At 39.1% G+C, this 19,267-nt stretch overlaps 1 protein-coding gene across 1 annotated transcript in view; it reads right to left on the minus strand.

The window, feature by feature from the left end:
• Window positions 1-15,658, minus strand: part of tradd (tnfrsf1a-associated via death domain) — a 76,791-nt gene extending 61,133 nt beyond the window's left edge. Inside the window, exon 1 of the mRNA XM_034189628.1 lies at window positions 15,538-15,658. The gene's annotated coding sequence lies outside the window, so the exon portion shown is untranslated. The remainder of the gene's footprint in view (window positions 1-15,537) is intronic.
• Window positions 15,659-19,267: the final 3,609 nt, after the last annotated feature.

The following is a 19,267-nucleotide window of genomic DNA, read 5'->3' on the forward strand; positions in this document are numbered from 1 at the left end:
GCGCTCTATTGAGGTGATATGGTACTATGAGGTCCCTAAGATAAGATGGGACCTGATTATTCAAAACCTTATAAGTAAGAAGAAGAATTTTAAATTATATTCTAGAATTAACAGGAAGCCAATGAAGAGAGGCCAATATGGGTGAAATATGCTTTCCCCATCTAGTCCCCGTCAGTACTCCAGCTGCAGCATTTTGAATTAACTGAAGGCTTTTCAGGGAACTTTTAGGACAACCTGATAATGAATTACAATAGTCCAGCCTAGAGGAAATAAATGCATGAATTAGTTTTTCAGCATCACTCTGAGACAAGACCTTTCTAATTTTAGAGATATTGCGCAAATGCAAAAAAGCAATCCTACATATTTGCTTAATATGCGCATTGAAGGACATATCCTGATCAAAAATGACTCCAAGATTTCTCACAGTACTACTAGAGGTCAGGGTAATGCCATCCAGAATAAGGATCTGGTTAAACACCATGTTTCTAAGATTTGTGGGGCCAAGTACAATAACTTCAGTTTTATCTGAATTTAAAAGCAGGAAATTAGAGGTCATCCATGTCTTTATGTCTGTAAGACATTCCTGCAGTTTAATTAATTGGTGTGTGTCCTCTGGCTTCATGGATAGATAAAGCTGGGTATCATCTGCGTAACAATGAAAATTTAAGCAATGCTTTCTAATAATACTGCCTAAGGGAAGCATATATAAAGTGAATAAAATTGGTCCTAGCACAGAACCTTGTGAAACTCCATAATTAACCTTAGTCTGTGAAGAAGACTCCCCATTTACATGAACAAATTGTAATCTATTAGATAAATATGATTCAAACCACCGCAGTGCAGTGCCTTTAATACCTATGGCATGCTCTAATCTCTGTAATAAAATTTTATGGTCAACAGTATCAAAAGCAGCACTGAGGTCTAACAGGCCAAGCACAGAGATGAGTCCACTGTCTGAGGCCATAAGAAGATCATTTGTAACCTTCACTAATGCTGTTTCTGTACTATGATGAATTCTAAAACCTGATTGAAACTCTTCAAATAGACCATTCCTCTGCAGATGATCAGTTAGCTGTTTTACAACTACCCTTTCAAGACTTTTTGAGAGAAAAGGAAGGTTGGAGATTGGCCTATAATTAGCTAAGATAGCTGGGTCAAGTGATGGCTTTTTAAGTAACGGTTTAATTACTGCCACCTTAAAAGCCTGTGGTACATAGCCAACTAATAAAGAAAGATTGATCATATTTAAGATCGAAGCATTAATTAATGGTTGGGCTTCCTTGAGCAGCCTGGTAGGAATGGGGTCTAATAGACATGTTGATGGTTTGGAGGGCGTAACTAATGAAAATAACTCAGACAGAACAATCGGAGAGAAAGAGTCTAACCAAATACCAGCATTACTGAAAGCAGCCAAAGATAACGATATGTCTTTGGGATGGTTATGAGTAATTTTTTCTCTAATACAACCCCTGGCAATAATTATGGAATCACCGGCCTCGGAGGATGTTCATTCAGTTGTTTAATTTTGTAGAAAAAAAGCAGATCACAGACATGACACAAAACTAAAGTCATTTCAAATGGCAACTTTCTGGCTTTAAGAAACACTATAAGAAATCAGGAAAAATAATTGTGGCAGTCAGTAACAGTTACTTTTTTAGACCAAGCAGAGGGAAAAAATATGGACTCACTCAATTCTGAGGAATAAATTATGGAATCACCCTGTAAATTTTCATCCCCAAAACTAACACCTGCATCAAATCAGATCTGCCCGTTAGTCTGCATCTAAAAAGGAGTGATCACACCTTGGAGAGCTGTTGCACCAAGTGGACTGACATGAATCATGGCTCTAACACGAGAGATGTCAATTGAAACAAAGGAGAGGATTATCAAACTCTTAAAAGAGGGGAAATCATCATGCAATGTTGCAAAAGATGTTGGTTGTTCACAGTCAGCTGTGTCTAAACTCTGGACCAAATACAAACAACATTGGAAGGTTGTTAAAGGCAAACATACTGTTAGACCAAGGAAGACATCAAAGCGTCAAGACAGAAAACTTAAAGCAATATGTCTCAAAAATCGAAAATGCACAACAAAACAAATGAGGAACGAATGGGAGGAAACTGGAGTCAACGTCTGTGACCGAACTGTAAGGAACCACGTAAAGGAAATGGGATTTACATACAGAAAAGCTAAATGAAAGCCATCATTAACACCTAAACAGAAAAAAAACAAGGTTACAATGGGCTAAGGAAAAGCAATCGTGGACTGTGGATGACTGGATGAAAGTCATATTCAGTGATGAATCTCGAATCTGCATTGGGCAGGGTGATGATGCTGGAACTTTGGTGCCGTTCCAATGAGATTTATAAAGATGACTGCCTGAAGAGAAAATGTAAATTTGCACAGTCATTGATGATATGGGGCTGCATGTCAGGTAAAGGCACTGGGGAGATGGCTGTGATTACATCATCAATAAATGCACACGTTTACGTTGATATTTTGGACACTTTTCTTATACCATCAATTGGAAGGATGTTTGGAGATGATGAAATCATTTTTCAAGATGATAATGCATCTTGCCATAGAGCAAAAACTGTGAAAACATTCCTTGCAAAAAGACACATAGGGTCAATGTCATGGCCTGCAAATAGTCCGGATCTTAATCCAATTGAAAATCTTTGGTGGAAGTTGAAGAAAATGGTCCATGACAAGGCTCCAACCTGCAAAGCTGATCTGGCAACAGCAATCAGAGAAAGTTGGAGCCAGATTGATGAAGAGTACCGTTTGTCACTCATTAAGTCCATGCCTCAGAGACTGCAAGCTGTTATAAAAGCCAGAGGTGGTGCAACAAAATACTAGTGATGTGTTGGAGCGTTCTTTTGTTTTTCATGATTCCATAATTTTTTCCTCAGAATTGAGTAATTCCATATTTTTTCCCCTCTGGTCTAAAAAAGTAACCGTTACTGACTGCCACAATTTTTTTTCCTGATTTCTTATAGCCAGAAAGTTGCCATTTGAAATTACTTTAGTTTTGTGTCATGTCTGTGATCTACTTTTTTTCTACAAAATTAAACTGAATGAACATCCTCCGAGGCCGGTGATTCCATAATTTTTGCCAGGGGTTGTAGTTAAAATTTTATTAGCAAAGAAAGTGATGAAGTCATTACTAGTTAAAGTTAAAGGAATACTCGGCTCAATAGAGCTCTGACTCTTTGTCAGCCTGGCTACACTGCTGAAAAGAACCCTGGGGTTGTTTTTATTTTCTTCAATTAGTGATGAGTAGTAAGATGTCCTAGCTTTACAGAGGGCTTTTTTTTATAGAGCAACAGACTCTTTTTCCAGGCTAAGTGAAGATCTTTTAAATTAGTGAGATGCCATTTCCTCTCCAACTTACAGGTTATCTGCTTTAAGCTGCGAGTTTGTGAGTTATACCACGGAGTCAGGCACTTCTGATTTAAGGCTCTCTTTTTCAGAGGAGCTACAGCATCCAAAGTTGTGCTCAATGAGGATGTAAAACTATTGATGAGATAATCTATCTCACTCACAGAGTTTAGGCAGCTACTCTGCACTGTGTTGGTATATGGCATTGGAGAACATAACAAAGAAGGAATCATATCCTTAAACCTAGTTACAGCGCTTTCCAGAAAGACTTCTACTGTAATGAAACTTATTCCCCACTGCTGGGTAGTCCATTAAAGTAACTGTAAATGTTATTAAGAAATGATCAGACAGAAGGGGGTTTTCAGGGAATACTGTTAAGTCTTCAATTTCCATACCATAAGTCAGAACAAGATCTAACTTTTTGCCTTCTTGCTCTCGGTCGGGACGGTCGCATTTTTCTTTCCTCCTCCCTCCCCAACTTTCCTGCTACTGTAGCGTGTTTTGTCTGTGAGGCTACCAGCCCTGCTCCTCTGGAAACGGCAAAATGGATCAAATCAAGTGGTCTCTGAATGCAATTGACACTATTTTTTCTACAAGACACTCGGGAGCGGAGGACCCAACCTGTCCTGCCGGGACACATGTGGCAGGTTACGTGATGGACAGCTGGCGGAGGTGGCAAGTCATGTGCCTGTACACGTTGTCTGTGGAGGACATTGAAGATGTTTACTTATTTGGAGCTGTGGTGACCGGGTTTCTGCTGTGTGGAGCGGCCATAGCACTGGTTTACCGGAAAATTAAGAAGGTGGAGGCGGCATTAATTGGCCCGTCCAGGGCAGTGTCAGCTCAGTCGGCGGGTGTTAACCGCACATTGGAATCCATCTCGGGGAGAATGGCTGCACTGGAAAACCGCTTTGATCGTCAGTAATGACCACATCTCTTCTCCTCTATTCAGATGTATTTGGGAGCCACTCTGAAGTTTCAGACAGTGGAATCTTTCAGGCATCTGTTAATCTGGATATCTATTTGGTTTCCAAACACCAGCTGCCCTTCAAGGCCGCTGAGATAAAATCCTCCCCCGAGGAACACTCCTGTTGCCTCGCTCCTCGTCTTACCCCGCCTCTCTTGTCTTTCCCCCTTCCAGTCCTGTGATGTTGACTGTGGGACCTTGGACTCTGGTGGACTGATTCAGGACTGGGATCCCCCCCAGGATGGACAGATAAGGCCTGTTGATGGCGCCAAGGGCGGCCTCTGGGCTGTCTGTCTGAACACTGGACACATTCAAGTCTCGGCTGTCGTCTGTTGTGATTGTTTACTGTTTTTCTGTGACTGTTTTCTGTGCTTATGGGTTGTTTTTTTTGCTTCAGTGGTGCTGTGTGTGTTCAACACAGCAGCAATGGAGGTTTTTTCTTTCCTAATACTCTCCTTGTGTGTGCTCTTATGTGTGTTTATGTACCGGACCGGCTTATGTGTGTTGTTGTATGTTAAGTGTGTCATGAAGCCAGTCAAGGTTTGCTCAGCCCTGCTTGTGACTCAGGGCAGGGACATACATCTAGAGCTGGGTCCCAGGGCGCCGTAAAGGCGACCTCTGCTCCTAACTGGCAATTAGGATGGGTTAAATGCAGTAAACACATTTCATTGTGCAGGGAACATGTTCCTATGTGCATATGAGAATAAACTCCTTTGAATCCTTGAATCCTTGTAAAGTATGGTTAAAGTGGTGGGTGGACTCATTTACATGTTGAGCGAAGCCAATTGAGTCTAATAATAGATTAAATGCAGTGTTGAGGCTGTCATTCTCAGCATCTATGTGGATGTTAAAATCGCCCACTATAATTATCTTATCTGAGCTAAGCACTAAGCCAGACAAAAGGTCTGAAAATTCACAGAGAAACTCACAGTAATGACCAGGTGGACGATAGATAACAACAAATAACACTGGTTTTTGGGACTTCCAATTTGGATGGACAAGACTAAGAGTCAAGCATTCAAATGAATTAAAGCTCTGTCTGGGTTTTTGATTAATTAATAAGCTGGAGTGGAAGATTGCTGCTAATCCTCCCCCTCGGCCTGTGCTACGAGCATTCTGACAGTTAGTGTGACTCGGGGGTGTTGACTCATTTAAACTAACATATTCATCCTGCTGTAACCAGGTTTCTGTAAGGCAGAATAAATCAATAAGTTGATCAATTATTATATCATTTACTAACAGGGACTTAGAAGAGAGAGACCTAATGTTTAATAAACCACATTTAACTGTTTTAGTCTGTGGTGCAGTTGAAGGTGCTATATTATTTTTTCTTTTTGAATTTTTATGCTTAAATAGATTTTTACTGGTTGTTGGTGGTCTGGGAGCAGGCACCGTCTCTACAGGGATGGGGTATTGGGGGGATGGCAGGGGGAGAGAAGCTGCAGAGAGGTGTGTAAGACTACAACTCTGCTTCCTGGTCCCAACCCTGGATAGTCACGGTTTGGAGGGTTTAATAATATTGGCCAAATTTCTACAAATGAGAGCTGCTCCATCCAAAGTGGGATGGATGCCATCTCTCCTAACAAGACCAGGTTTTCCCCAGAAGCTTTGCCAATTATCTATCTATGAAGCCCACCTCATTTTTTGGACACCACTCAGACAGCCAGCAATTCAAGGAGAACATGCGGCTAAACATGTCACTCCTGGTCCGTTTGGGGAGGGGCCCAGAGAAAACTACAGAGTCCGACAATGTTTTTGCAAAGTTACACACCGATTCAATGTTAATTTTAGTAATCTCCGATTGGCGTTACCGGGTGTCATTACTGCCGACGTGAATTACAATCTTACCAAATTTATGCTTAGCCTTAGCCAGCAGTTTCAAATTTCCTTCAATGTCACCTGCTCTGGCCCCTGGAAGACATTTGACTATGGTTGCTGGTGTCGCTAACTTCACATTTCTCAAAACAGAGTCGCCAATAACCAGAGTTTGTTCCTTGGCGGGTGTGTCGCCGAGTGGGGAAAAACGGTTAGAGATGTGAACAGGCTGGTGGTGTACAGGGGGCTTCTGTTTAGAACTACGCTTCCTCCTCACAGTCACCCAGCCGGCCTGCTTTCCCGGCTGCTCAGGATCTGCTGGGGGACAGCTAACGGCAGCTAAGCTACCTTGGTCCGCACCAACTACAGGGGCCTGGCTAGCTGTAGGATTTTCTAAGGTGCTGAGCTGAATCTTCAATTCGCCCAGCCTGGCCTCCAAAGCTACGAATAAGCTATGCTTATTACAAGTACCGTTACTGCTAAAGGAGGCCGAGGAATAACTAAACATTTCACACCCAGAGCAGAAAAGTGTGGGAGAAACAGGAGAAGACGCCATGCTAAACCGGCTAAGAACTAGTAGCTGCGCTAAGCTAGCGAATTCCTAAAAACACACAAAGTGAATAATGTGTAAATAATTTAGAGGTGATTCAGCAGAGGGAGTGCTTTAGTTATGGCACGTGAAGATTACACTGTGAAACAAATCGTTATCTAGATCAATAACTACGCAGATTAAACAGCTAACAGATACAGCAAAGCACCGCTGTGCTCCGGAACAGGAAGTGATATAATACCGCAGTGACAGCCAACCACCAGTAGAGGCCAGAGGCCAGACCAGAGAGACTTCAGACATCACGTTAATTTAAATAACTTGTCCAAAATTAGTTTAGTTAAAATTTTAACCATAAGTTAAAACTGTATGCCTCTGGATGACTTGGGTGATATTGCCAGCGTATTAGTATGGGGTCAAAAGAAATGAGCATTTTTCTTTTCTGTGACCAGTTCTCCTTTGTCTGCAGAGGATAGAGCAGACAGATTTACTCAGCGGTAAATCTGTGTGGAGTAGATCATTCTCAAAAACAGAGTGACTGTGCAAGAAGAAGAGTGAGGAAAGCCACCAAGACAACCAGACAACCCAGAAAAAGTTATAGGTTTCTCTGACTATGACTGGAGAAATAGTGCAGTCCATGTTTTGCATTTTGTATCCCCAGTTATAGAGTTTTCATGATGAAGTGGTATATTAGAGGATTTTCTAAAAAAAAAAAAAAAAAAAAAAAAAGACCTGAAGGTTCAGCTAATTTGCCAGAAGGTACAAAATTAATCTAGGTTGGACAAAATTGCAAAAAAAAAAAAAAAAAAAAAAAAAAAAAAAAAAAGCAGCTTTTTCAACTGATTTGGGTACGAAATCAGCTGTACCAGCCAGGGTAAAAAAAAAAAAATCTACCAAGGTGCTAGTACCCTAAATTCCCAGAAAATTCAAGATGGCTGCCACCAAACTAAAAATTGCCTTAATTTTCTTACTATTGAAGCTAGAAATGCAAATTAAGGGTTTATACATATATGTTTTTAATGCCAAGAAAGTCATTTCTGTAAGTGCATTTACGCTAGGTGTTGTATATTTGGAGAAAATAGCTCCATATACAAAAATATCCACTTAATTTGTAGCCTTTTTTCACCTGAAGAAGATTTGCTAAACAGATAAAGCATTTCATTTATGCAAGTTGCTTTTTCAATTCTGACACTGTAGCACAGCAGCCTTTTGCAAATCTGTATACGGTAGGGCATTACAGGTCCTACTTAACATAATCCATTCATGTATGTGGCCACTGTGGAGTAAGGTCATCAGCCCCGCTTGATGTTGCAACATGCTGATAGCTCTTGATGAAGATCTCATCAACATCATGAAAGATAAGTTTGAAATACACTTGTTAAAGTGACATTGATGTAATTGTTCTAAACTACTGGTTTACAATAATCACAATCATTGTAGAGTTAACATATAATACAGAAACTTTTTTTAAAAATTACGTTGTACAGCACATGGTTTCAGCATCATTAGGAATTCCCCAGAGAATAATCACCCTGTGTGAATCCTTGTGTACACATTTCAAACAAGGTCAGTCTTATTTGCATCTGACCCTTGGTACTTGTTTTCAGGTTACTGAAGCAGCTGGTAGAATTTCGGCTTGTGTCATATGTGGACAGACAATAGAGCATCACAATTCAACTGAATATGTCAAGTTAACTGAGAAGGGGTGTGCTGGAATAAACAAAGCAAATCATGAGAGAAACTTGGATATTCCAGATTGTGTATTCTGAAAGGCATTACAATCTGAGGCATAAGTTATGCAGAAATCAACACACCAGTCCAGAATCTATCCAAGCTGCTCAAAAATGCCAGCCTTCTCCATCTAGTGTATCTAGAGTGAATCTGAGATCTGACAACAGCAACAGCATCTTTAATTTTAAAACATGTTGTCTTTTCTGTGGAGTGTTTGAGGAAAGGTCACTTGCCAAGGAAAGATGGAACAAGGCCAGCTACCAGTACAGCCATGTGATGACACTTGGCTTTCAGCAGTAAATACTTAATCACTGTGACAGCAGGCAAGATGACTGGGGTATGCAGGTACAAACACGTCTGTCTTCCGTGATTGATCTTCCTGCAGAAGACGTCCTCTACCATAATAAATGTGGCTCCCTGTTCTTAACAGACAAAGACTTCCCTGGTTTCACAACGCAAGAAGATACTGCATCTTCCAATAAAACAAGGAAAGTTGGTCACCCAACATCTACACGCTGTTACAGGGTGTGACACTGTGTCAAGGCCTTACGGAATAGGGAAGGCGATGGCAATGGGAAAATTTGCAATGTTCTGAGGTTTAGACTTTAAGAATATGAGAAGTAATCTGCTATGAACTGTATAAATTTGTTTTACTTCTGTTGTATTTCCTTGGAATTTGTATATGAAAGTCACATCATATTAAGGTGACACATTTGCAGTTGAAAAGTTACAATCTAAGATATCTACCATCATATTAAAATGATTTTCTGTGTTGTATAATTGTCAATCTAGATAAAAATTTGATGACTTAAGAAATGCCAAAGAAAGAAATTAATGTTAGTTGTTTTGCATGCTTCAAAATGTTGTTATTGCTTGTCCACCAATAAACAAGGTCTTCATTTTTGAATTTGTATTATTTCGACAAGAACTTTCTCAGTAAAGTGCCTTAATCACTTAAAAAGGTTGAAAATAAGATGCAAACATCATTAGAAATGATTCTTGTATTAAAAACATAGGTATAGACACTTCATTTGCATTTCTATCTTCAATAGTAAGGAAATTAAAGCAATTTTTAGCTCGGTGGTGGTCATCTTGGATTTTCAGGAATTTAAGGTAAGGTACTAGCACCTCACAGATCTTGGAAGGGTTTTTTTTTTTTTTTTAATCCTGGCTAGTAGAGCTGATTTCCTACCCAGATCAGTTGAAAAAGCTTTTTATTGCAATTTTGTCCAACCATCAGAATTTATTTACTGGACTAAAGCATGCTATTCCAAACATGACTAGTCACCTATTAATGCCAGTGCCAGTCACAACAAATTCATATCACATCAAAACATCTACACCATAAATACAGAGATCATTTATAGTCTACATGAAAGCACATTCAGAGTCTAATCCCCCAATGAGTACAGACCTGATTGTGCTTCAACAATGTCTTTAAACTAACATTAAAATGTTGCAATGTCCTACAATCTCTAGTTTTCACTGGTATAGACTTCCAGATACCAGCTGCTTTCACTGAAAAACTATTTTGCCCAAAGCTTGTGGAACAAAATTTAGTAGAGCAGTCTCCCCTTGAAGCAGCTCTTGTTGACCTCAACCCAGGTCCACCACATACTGTAGTTACATACTGTTTAAGTTGTGGTGCCAAATTGTGGATGATCTTAAACATAAAACCAACATTGCCCAGAAACAGAAAATTCTTGAATATATCAAATTATGCTTTTAACCTATATTGCAATAATGATATTTGTTTTTATCAGTATTCAATACTTGCTTATACAGACTATGCAGTAATTACATTAATGTATTATTCATTTAAGACCAGGTTATTGCACAGTATGAAAACTGTGACAAAATCATTGCATGCATCAACAGTTTTGCTGCATCTATACTCATTTGTATAAATGAGCAAGGTTGCACTGAACAGCTTTTGAAAGTTTTGCAATGTGATTTTTGAAGGTTAAACTGCCATCCACAATTACACCCATGCATTTTAACTGCTGACTGTTATGTACCTTCTGTCCTTTAACAATAATTTCTGGAGGAAATTTAATGCTTAAACGTATCTGTGACCTCAGAAGGAGGTCACAAATGTGTTGATGTAATCTTTAGCAAAGGGCAGTCCAGAGTGAAATATGTTCATATTAACTTGGCTAGTGTGGATTCGCCTTTGGCTGACCTGACCTGATAGACAATGCGTCCGGAAAGTATTGTCAGCGCTGCACTTTTTTACACATTTTGCTATGTTACAGCCTTATTCCAAAATGGATGAAATTCATTTTTTTCCCTCAACATTCTACACACAATACCCCATAATGACAAGGTGAAAAAAGAGTTTGAGATTTTTGCAAATTTATAAAAAAAAAAACAAAAAACTAAGAAATCACATGTACATAAGTACGGGCAGCCTTTGCCATGAAGCTCAAAATTGAGCTCAGGTGCATCCTGTTTCCACTGATCATCCTTGAGATGTTCCTACATCACACATCATGTTCCTGTGTATAATTTGTTTGTATAAGTTAATTTTTAGAGGTAGCCCAAAAGCACTGAAATTTTTCCATTTCCTGCTACATAAAGCTGTGCAAACTAAAGCTTAATGGTACCCCAACCCATCCTAAACAACATATTAAAAGTCCTGATGAATCCTCCTGGTGTTCACTTAGAAATTCTAGATGGCCTACACAGGTAAGTTTCAAGCTTTAGTTTGTATAGTGTTATATAGCATGAAAATAGCAAAATTTCAATGCTTTTGAGCTACCTCGAAAAATTAATTTATACAAACAAAATTTTACACAGCATGTTTTCTCAACAAGTGGAACCTATTCAGGGAGTCAGAGTATTAAATTTCAAACCTTGGTAAAATAAGGACCACCCTACTGTTCAGTCAAGTAAAGTGCACTAACATGTTTGCATTTATTTATGGTAACTTGTTTACAACAACAGAATTAGAAGAAATTAGAGCACCACACTCGTACAGTGCAAACCTCCATCAACACTAGTTTCCAATTCCACAAATTTGTACCATGGAAAAAATGTTCAAGTTCAAAGTCCTGTTAAAAGTGGCTTTTCATAAGATAAAATATATTACAAAATATACATCAAAAGGGCTTTTCAATGTTAAATTCAAATATCCTCTAAATCCACAATACAGATCAGATGCAGATCAAACTTAGTCTATTTATTGAGTTTGCACCTCATTGTATAAATGACAGTGATTGAGGCACTTTCGACTGAGATATAATGCAAAATGTACACCAAATGGGCTTTTCAATATAAATATCCACAAAATCCCTGCAACATGATTTCAGATAAGCTGTTAAAGATGAGTGAGTGTGAGTGTCCACAAAATCCACAATTTGGATCAGATCCGGTTTTGCAGACCGAATGGTCCCCTCTAAAAACGGTCCGCCCTGCATCATTAGCCGCGGTTCACAGATTATCACCTCGTTTCATCTTAAAACTGCACTCCAGTCATCATCTATCTCAGCAACACATATCTGAACAATCATTTCCACATAAATTATGCATTATTTAATCATAAAAGACAGAGGAAGCGATCAGAGCACCGCTAATACACGAGCTGCTAGCTGATGCGTCCACTGCACGTCGGTCATTTCAAAGCGTCAGAGTATCGCCTTGTTTCTGCTTAAAACTGACTTTAGAATAATTGAAGAGGTTTTACCTTGTCATCTGATGGTTAATAATCCCATTAATCCAATTGATCACGATGGGTGAAGATACTCTGAAATGACACATGCGCAGTGGAGGAAGGGCGGACCAATTTTTAGGGGCGGACCGTTCAGTCTGCAACACCGGCTCAAACTTTTCAGGTGATATTGAGTGCCAGTCTGCACCTCACTTTAAAATATGAGAGTGATTGGAGCATGTCTGATTAAGATATAATATAAAATATACAAGGTCTTTTAGATAAGAAACCGACACTTTTATTTTTTTTTAACTATATGTGTTGTGAAAGTGTCGTGACACGGACCCACAACAGGGGGCGTTAATGAACGGACAATGGATAAGCCAAAAGTAACAATTTAATGTTGTGAATCTCACAACGACGTACAGACAACAACAATATGGTGACTGTCAATCATACACCAGGTGACGTGTGGGCAGGCTCGACGATAGAAGACGCCTGGCGAGAGAAGAGCCGGATCCCACACAGCTTCCACCACCAACGGAGCTGAAGAACACCCGAGCCGCCAAGCCCTGCGCCCCAGGTGGCCGCTGTCTTCAGCAGTCAGACCCGGTACTGCTGGCAGAGAACAGAGACAGTCCTGATGAGTGTGAGTTCGCACACTCAGTAATCCCACAGTCTGAATACAATTGGGAGGGGGAACCTCCACCTCCAATCACACACTCGTGCAGCTCCTGTCTAACCACTTATCTGGTTGGGGTGTGAAGCGAAGCCGTCGCTGATCACACCAAACGCCAATCCCACAGATAAGGACACACCACAGGAAAACGGCTGCAAAGAAGTTCAGACTATTAGTCAGTGTTAAGTCAGCAGAGAAGTTACGTGAATGGTAGCTGATTTCTCGGCGAGGAGGTGGAGTTGCAGTCCGGCCTTTATGGTGGTGGTGATGAGTAGTGAATGAGTGACAGCTGGTACGGATGATGAGTGACAGCTGTCAGTCCTGGTCGCTCCAACGCCCTCTCGTGCTTGAAGCCCGCACTTCAAGCAGGGCGCCATCTTGTGGTGGTGGGCCAGCAGTACCTCCTCTTCAGCGGCCCACACAACATATATGGATTTGAATGACGTGCGATTACACCAATCATGCTTGAACCCTCGTGCGCATGCGTGAGTTTTTTCACGCGTGTCGGTGATGTCATTTCCCTGTGGGCAGGCCTTGAGTGAGATGTGGTCCCGCCCTCTCGGCTGAATTCCTTTGTTTCACACTCTGCTCGAGACGGCGCGCATTGCTTTATCAAAATTTTTTCTGGACCTGTAAGGAATATCCGAGTGGACACTATTCGAGAAATTAAGATGGTTTTCGGTGAAAAGTTTAACGGATGATGAGAGATTATGGGGTGTTTCTGTCGGTGTAAGGACTTCCCACGGAGCGGGACGTCGCGCAGCGCTTCCAGGTGCCGTCGTCGGCCTGTTTCGACCTGAAAACATCCTAATTTAAGGCTCTGTTGACCCAGGACATCGTGAGAGAACAGAGAAGATTCAGAAGAGGCTGGCATGAGGACTTTATGCGGACATTCCACTGTTTAAGGACATTTTTTAAAAGAAAGACGTGCGCGCAAATCTGTGTGCGCCGCGACAGGAAAAACACCTCCGTGTTGAAAACCATTTGTAAAATTCAGGCGGCTTTTGATGGCTTTCAACAAGTGAGTAACTGAGAAATTGTTTAACAGCTTGGGCATGTTCCATCTTGCCCGTTAAGGTTTCCAACGGAGGTGTTTTTCCTGTCGCGACCCCCCGTGGTCGGGTCCGGCCCGACATGCGACTCTGCCCGCACGTTCTTTCATTACAAAATGTCCGTTAACAATGGAATGTCCGAATAAACTCCTCATGCCGACTTCTTCTGAAAGTTCTCTGTTCTCTGATGACTTACTGGGTCAACAGAGCCTGAAATGTGGAAGTTTTCAACTTGAAACGGCGAGACGCTGCCGCCTCGAAGCGCAGATCGCCGTCAGGCGCCGTGGGCCGTCCTTACGGCAACACTACCAGACCAAAATCTCTCATCAGCCGTTAAAATTTTTACCGAAAACCAGCTGAATTTATCGAATGGTGTCCACTCAGTTGTGCCTTACAGCTTTTGAAAAAAATTTTAATCAAACAAAGCAGCAGTCTCTGAGCCATTCCTAAACAATGAAAAAATCGACAAGAGGGTGGGCCACTCCTCACTCAAAGACTGCCCACAGGCGAATGACATAACCGACAGGCGTGAAAAAACTCTCGCATGCCCATGAGGGTTCAAGCATGTCTGATGTAATCACACGTGATTCAAATCCATATGGTTTTTGAAAAAAATAATAAGGTCGGATACTTTTCTAAAAGACCTCGTACATTAACTATGGTTTTCAATGTTAAATTTTAAATGTCACAAATCCATAATCTGGACTTTGTCAGCTGATAAAGGATACCATCCTACATAATGCTCTGAAATATGAAAAAAAAAAATTTTGATCTGTTTTGACAGAGTTATGACATTTTTGAAAATTTGTTCAATGTTAAAAGGTATGGGTTTTTCCTATTTTCCAAGATTTTTCCCGACTGTGACCTTGAAAACTGAATCAGTTCTTGCCTATCAAGATATGAATCTTCAATCAAAAATTCGCAATGATATCTAAAAGATTGTGGGCTAGAGCCTGTTCACAAACAGGGGTGAAACGATAACCTCCTCCAGCTTTGTTGGCAGAGGTAATAAAATAGAAAACAAAAGTACAAAAATAAACAAAAATAAGTAAAACCTAAAATACATATAATTTTGGTTGAATTACTTATCAGATTTTCCACTTTGAACTCAAAACATCGAAAAGCAGTTTTCATTTTTAAAACAGAAAAACAAAATATAGACTTGTGTTAACACACACACACACACACACACACACACGTGTGTGTGAATGATTATATGATTTGTAATGGGGAAAGAACTTGAGAACTTGTTCAGGTCCTTTTCTGTGTTTAAGTGATATAAAAATCTCCAGACATTTAAACTGATATAAATGGATCGATATATCACCACATTTACTGTATGTAAACAACGTTAAACAACAGTGTATCAAACTGTTTTTAAAAGGTTCTTAATCAAGGGTATCCTGTCAAAGCAAACTGAACATCTTTGCTTTGAAAAAAATTATAATATGAGGACAGCTTGAGTTCTGATAAACTGTTATGTCCGACAATGTATAAACAAAACCAAACGTGAAAAAACATGAAACGCTTCAAATACTTTTTGAAACAAACTCGGCAGGACTACGAACGATTCGTAGTACCGTAAAACTTTGATGGCACAGGCCGCTGAAGTTTTCACTGTCGAACAAAATTCACACCGAGCAAGACAGACGTGTTTCACACAGATTATTTTTGATTAACTGCGAAGTGGATCTCAATTAAAGCCTCCACACTTACCTTAAAACTTTGTTTTGCTGCTTGGTGACACTTCCTCCTGTGGGATCACACCCACTGACGTAAAATAATTTCCTCGTTTCCCATTCGTTGCCGGCAAACGAAACGCCATTGTGATTGGCTGACGTTAAAAATAAAAACTAAAAAAGACAGGAAGGAAGTGGTCTTTTCGCCTGTAAAAATGCATAAACGAAAGTAAATAAAAAATTGTTCTATACAATATTAGAATTTTCCCGATACAGTTGTTTACAACAGTTCCTTATCAATGTAACAGATAAAACTAACGAGAATGAAAATAAATGGTTGCTTTGGAAGATAAGTGCTCTGGAATGTGAAATCAGGTCAAGTGAGAAAAAAAAATCAGACTGTAATTTGGAGCAACGTGACAGTTTTTACCTTGTACACGAAATACATAGTTTGTTGCGCATTCTAAAGAAGCCACAAAAGTTCTACATAACTTTTACAAATGTACCTAAAAAATTAGAATAACATGAAAAAGTTCAACATTTTTGTCAGATATATTTCAGAAGGTGAAAATTAATATATTCTCAACTCATTACGTATAGATCAGACTGTTTCAAGCATTTATTTTATTTTTTTAATTATGGCTCACAACTCCTAAAATGTTTTTTAAAAAGTGTATCTTAAGATACTGCAATATTCAGAGGTGTCAAGTAACGAAGTACAAATACTTCATTACTGTACTTAAGTACACTTTTTAGGTATCTATACTTTACTCCATTACTTATTTTTCTGCCTACTTCTGACTTCTACTCATTACATTTTCACACAAGTATCTGTACTTTCTATTCCTTACATTTTTTAAACAAACAGCCTCGTTACTCTTGGCTTCAGTTTAATGTTTATATATATATATATAAACTGAAGCCAAGAGTAACGAGGCTGTTTGTTTAAAAAAAAAAAAAAAAAAAAAATATATATATATATATATATATATATATATATATATATATATATATACACATATATTTCACGTCATGTGCGCCTGTAATCATCTTTTCTGCAGCATGGCTTTGTTTTGAACCGTGAACCAATCGAAGCAGTGGTTCGCAGATTGAAGCAATGCTTCGACCTATATTGCTTCGTTTATTCTTTCTTTCGCTTAATTTTCCACCGCCAAAACCCTAAAGAGCATACTTCTGTGAGTATTATTTACCTTTTCTATGTTAAACCGACCTGTTATGGTCTTCTGAAACAGTTGACAGATGTATTTTATTACTTAAAAACCGGAGCGATGCTAACGCGTTAGCATGTCTATGGCATTTTCAATGTTAAAACTTAGCATTAAGCAATTGCAGCTCTCATCACGTTCGGGTGCATTTGTTTTCAAATTGTAATATTTCTTAAATTTATTTTTGTTTATATATGAATAATCTAATGATTATTATATACAATTTTAGAGAAAGAGGCAAAAAAACCTGAATAGAAACACAACAGAAAATATAAAAGCAATGAACATACATAAATAAATACATACATAAATAAATAAGTGTTTCCTGTGAACACCTAGTGACTCTTACACCTCCACTTCATCCCTGTCTTATTTAATGACAGTTTGTTTCGGTCAAACCATATTTTCAATGTGTTAATTTCTTCAGTGATTTCCTCCAGAACTATCTGCCAAACTAGAAAACTGCTGCATCCTAGTAAGAGCAGAATACTACTGGAATGAATTTGAATAAGGAAAGTTGTGTTTTGTTTTGTTTTTTTTCACTAAATGGATGCTGCACTCACTGCAGTATATTGTCTGGAATAGTCCCAGATTGCATTTCAGAGCTTCTAGAATTGAAACATTTTCATGCAGGTGGTGTTGGGGGGTAATTTTGGGTTTTGGGTCTTGGGCCACATGTAGAACGAATCAGTTTTTAAATTAAGCTTTCAATTCATATACAACCCCTGGCAAAAATTATGGAATCACCGGCCTCAGAGGATGTTCATTCAGTTGTTTAATTTTGTCAAAAAAAAAGCAGATCACAGACATGACACAAAACTAAAGTCATTTCAAATGGCAACTTTCTGGCTTTAAGAAACACTAGAAGAAAACAAGAAAAAAAAAATTGTGGCAGTCAGTAAAGGTTACTTTTTTAGACCAAGCAGAGAGAAAAAAAAATATGGAATCACTCAATTCTGAGGAATAAATTATGGAATCACCCTGTAAATTTTCATCCCCAAAACTAACACCTGCATCAAATCAGATCTGCTCGTTAGACTGCATCTAAAAAGTTGTGATCACACCTTGGAGAGTTGTTGCACCAAGTGGACTGACATGAATCATGGCTCCAACACGAGAGATGCCAATTGAAACAAAGGAGAGGATTATCAAACTCTTAAAAGAGGGTAAATCATCACGCAATGTTGCAAAAGATGTTGGTTGTTCACAGTCAGCTGTGTCTAAACTCTGGACCAAATACAAACAACATGGTAAGGTTGTTAAAGGCAAACATACTGGTAGACCAAGGAAGACAACAAAGTGTCAAGACAGAAAACGTAAAGCAATATGTCTCAAAAATCGAAAATGCACAACAAAACAAATGAGGAACGAATGGGAGGAAACTGGAGTCAACGTCTGTGACCGAACTGCAAGAAACCACCTAAAGGAAATGGGATTTACATAAAGAAAACCTAAATGAAAGCCATCATTAACACCTAAACAGAAAAAAAACAAGGTTACAGTGGGCTAAGGAAAAGCAATCGTGGACTGTGGATGACTGGATGAAAGTCATATTCAGTGATGAATCTCGAATCTGCATTGGGCAAGGTGATGATGCTGGAACTTTTGTTTGGTGCCGTTCCAGTGAGATTTATAAAGATGACTGCCTGAAGAGAACATGTAAATTTCCACAGTCATTGATGATATGGGGCTGCATGTCAGGTAAAGGCACTGGGGAGATGGCTGTCATTACATCATCTATAAATGCACAAGTTTACATTGATATTTTGGACACTTTTCTTATCCCATCAATTGAAAGGATGTTTGGGGATGATGAAATCATTTTTCAAGATGATAATGCATCTTGCCATAGAGCAAAAACTGTGAAAACATTCCTTGCAAAAAGACACATAGGGTCAATGTCATGGCCTGCAAATAGTCCGGATCTTAATCCAATTGAAAATCTTTGGTGGAAGTTGAAGAAAATGGTCCATGACAAGGCTCCAACCTGCAAAGCTGATCTGGCAACAGCAATCAGAGAAAGTTGGAGCCAGATTGATGAAGAGTACTGTTTGTCACTCATTAAGTCCATGCCTCAGAAACTGCAAGCTGTTATAAAAGCCAGAGGTGGTCCAACAAAATACTAGTGATATGTTGGAGTGTTCTTTTGTTTTTCATGATTCCATAATTTTTTCCTCAGAATTGAGTGATTCCATATTTTTTTTCCCTCTGCTTGGTCTAAAAAAGTAACCGTTACTGACTGCCACAATTTTTTTCCTGATTTCTTATGGTGTTTCGTAAAGCCAGAAAGTTGCCATTTGAAATGACTTTAGTTTTGTGTCATGTCTGTGATCTGCTTTTTTTCTACAAAATTAAACAACTGAATGAACATCCTCAGAGGCTGGTGATTCCATAATTTTTGTCAGGGGTTGTAGTGGCATCTACCTTTTTTTTTTTTTTTTTTTAAAGGTTACTTTATACTTTTATACTTTAAGTAGGTTTTGGAGCACATAGTTTTTCACTTTTACTTGAGTAAAGAGGTCAAGTTGATACTTCAACTAT

This window comes from Thalassophryne amazonica, chromosome 2 (genome assembly GCF_902500255.1).
Source record: "Thalassophryne amazonica chromosome 2, fThaAma1.1, whole genome shotgun sequence".
Taxonomy (NCBI): domain Eukaryota; kingdom Metazoa; phylum Chordata; class Actinopteri; order Batrachoidiformes; family Batrachoididae; genus Thalassophryne; species Thalassophryne amazonica.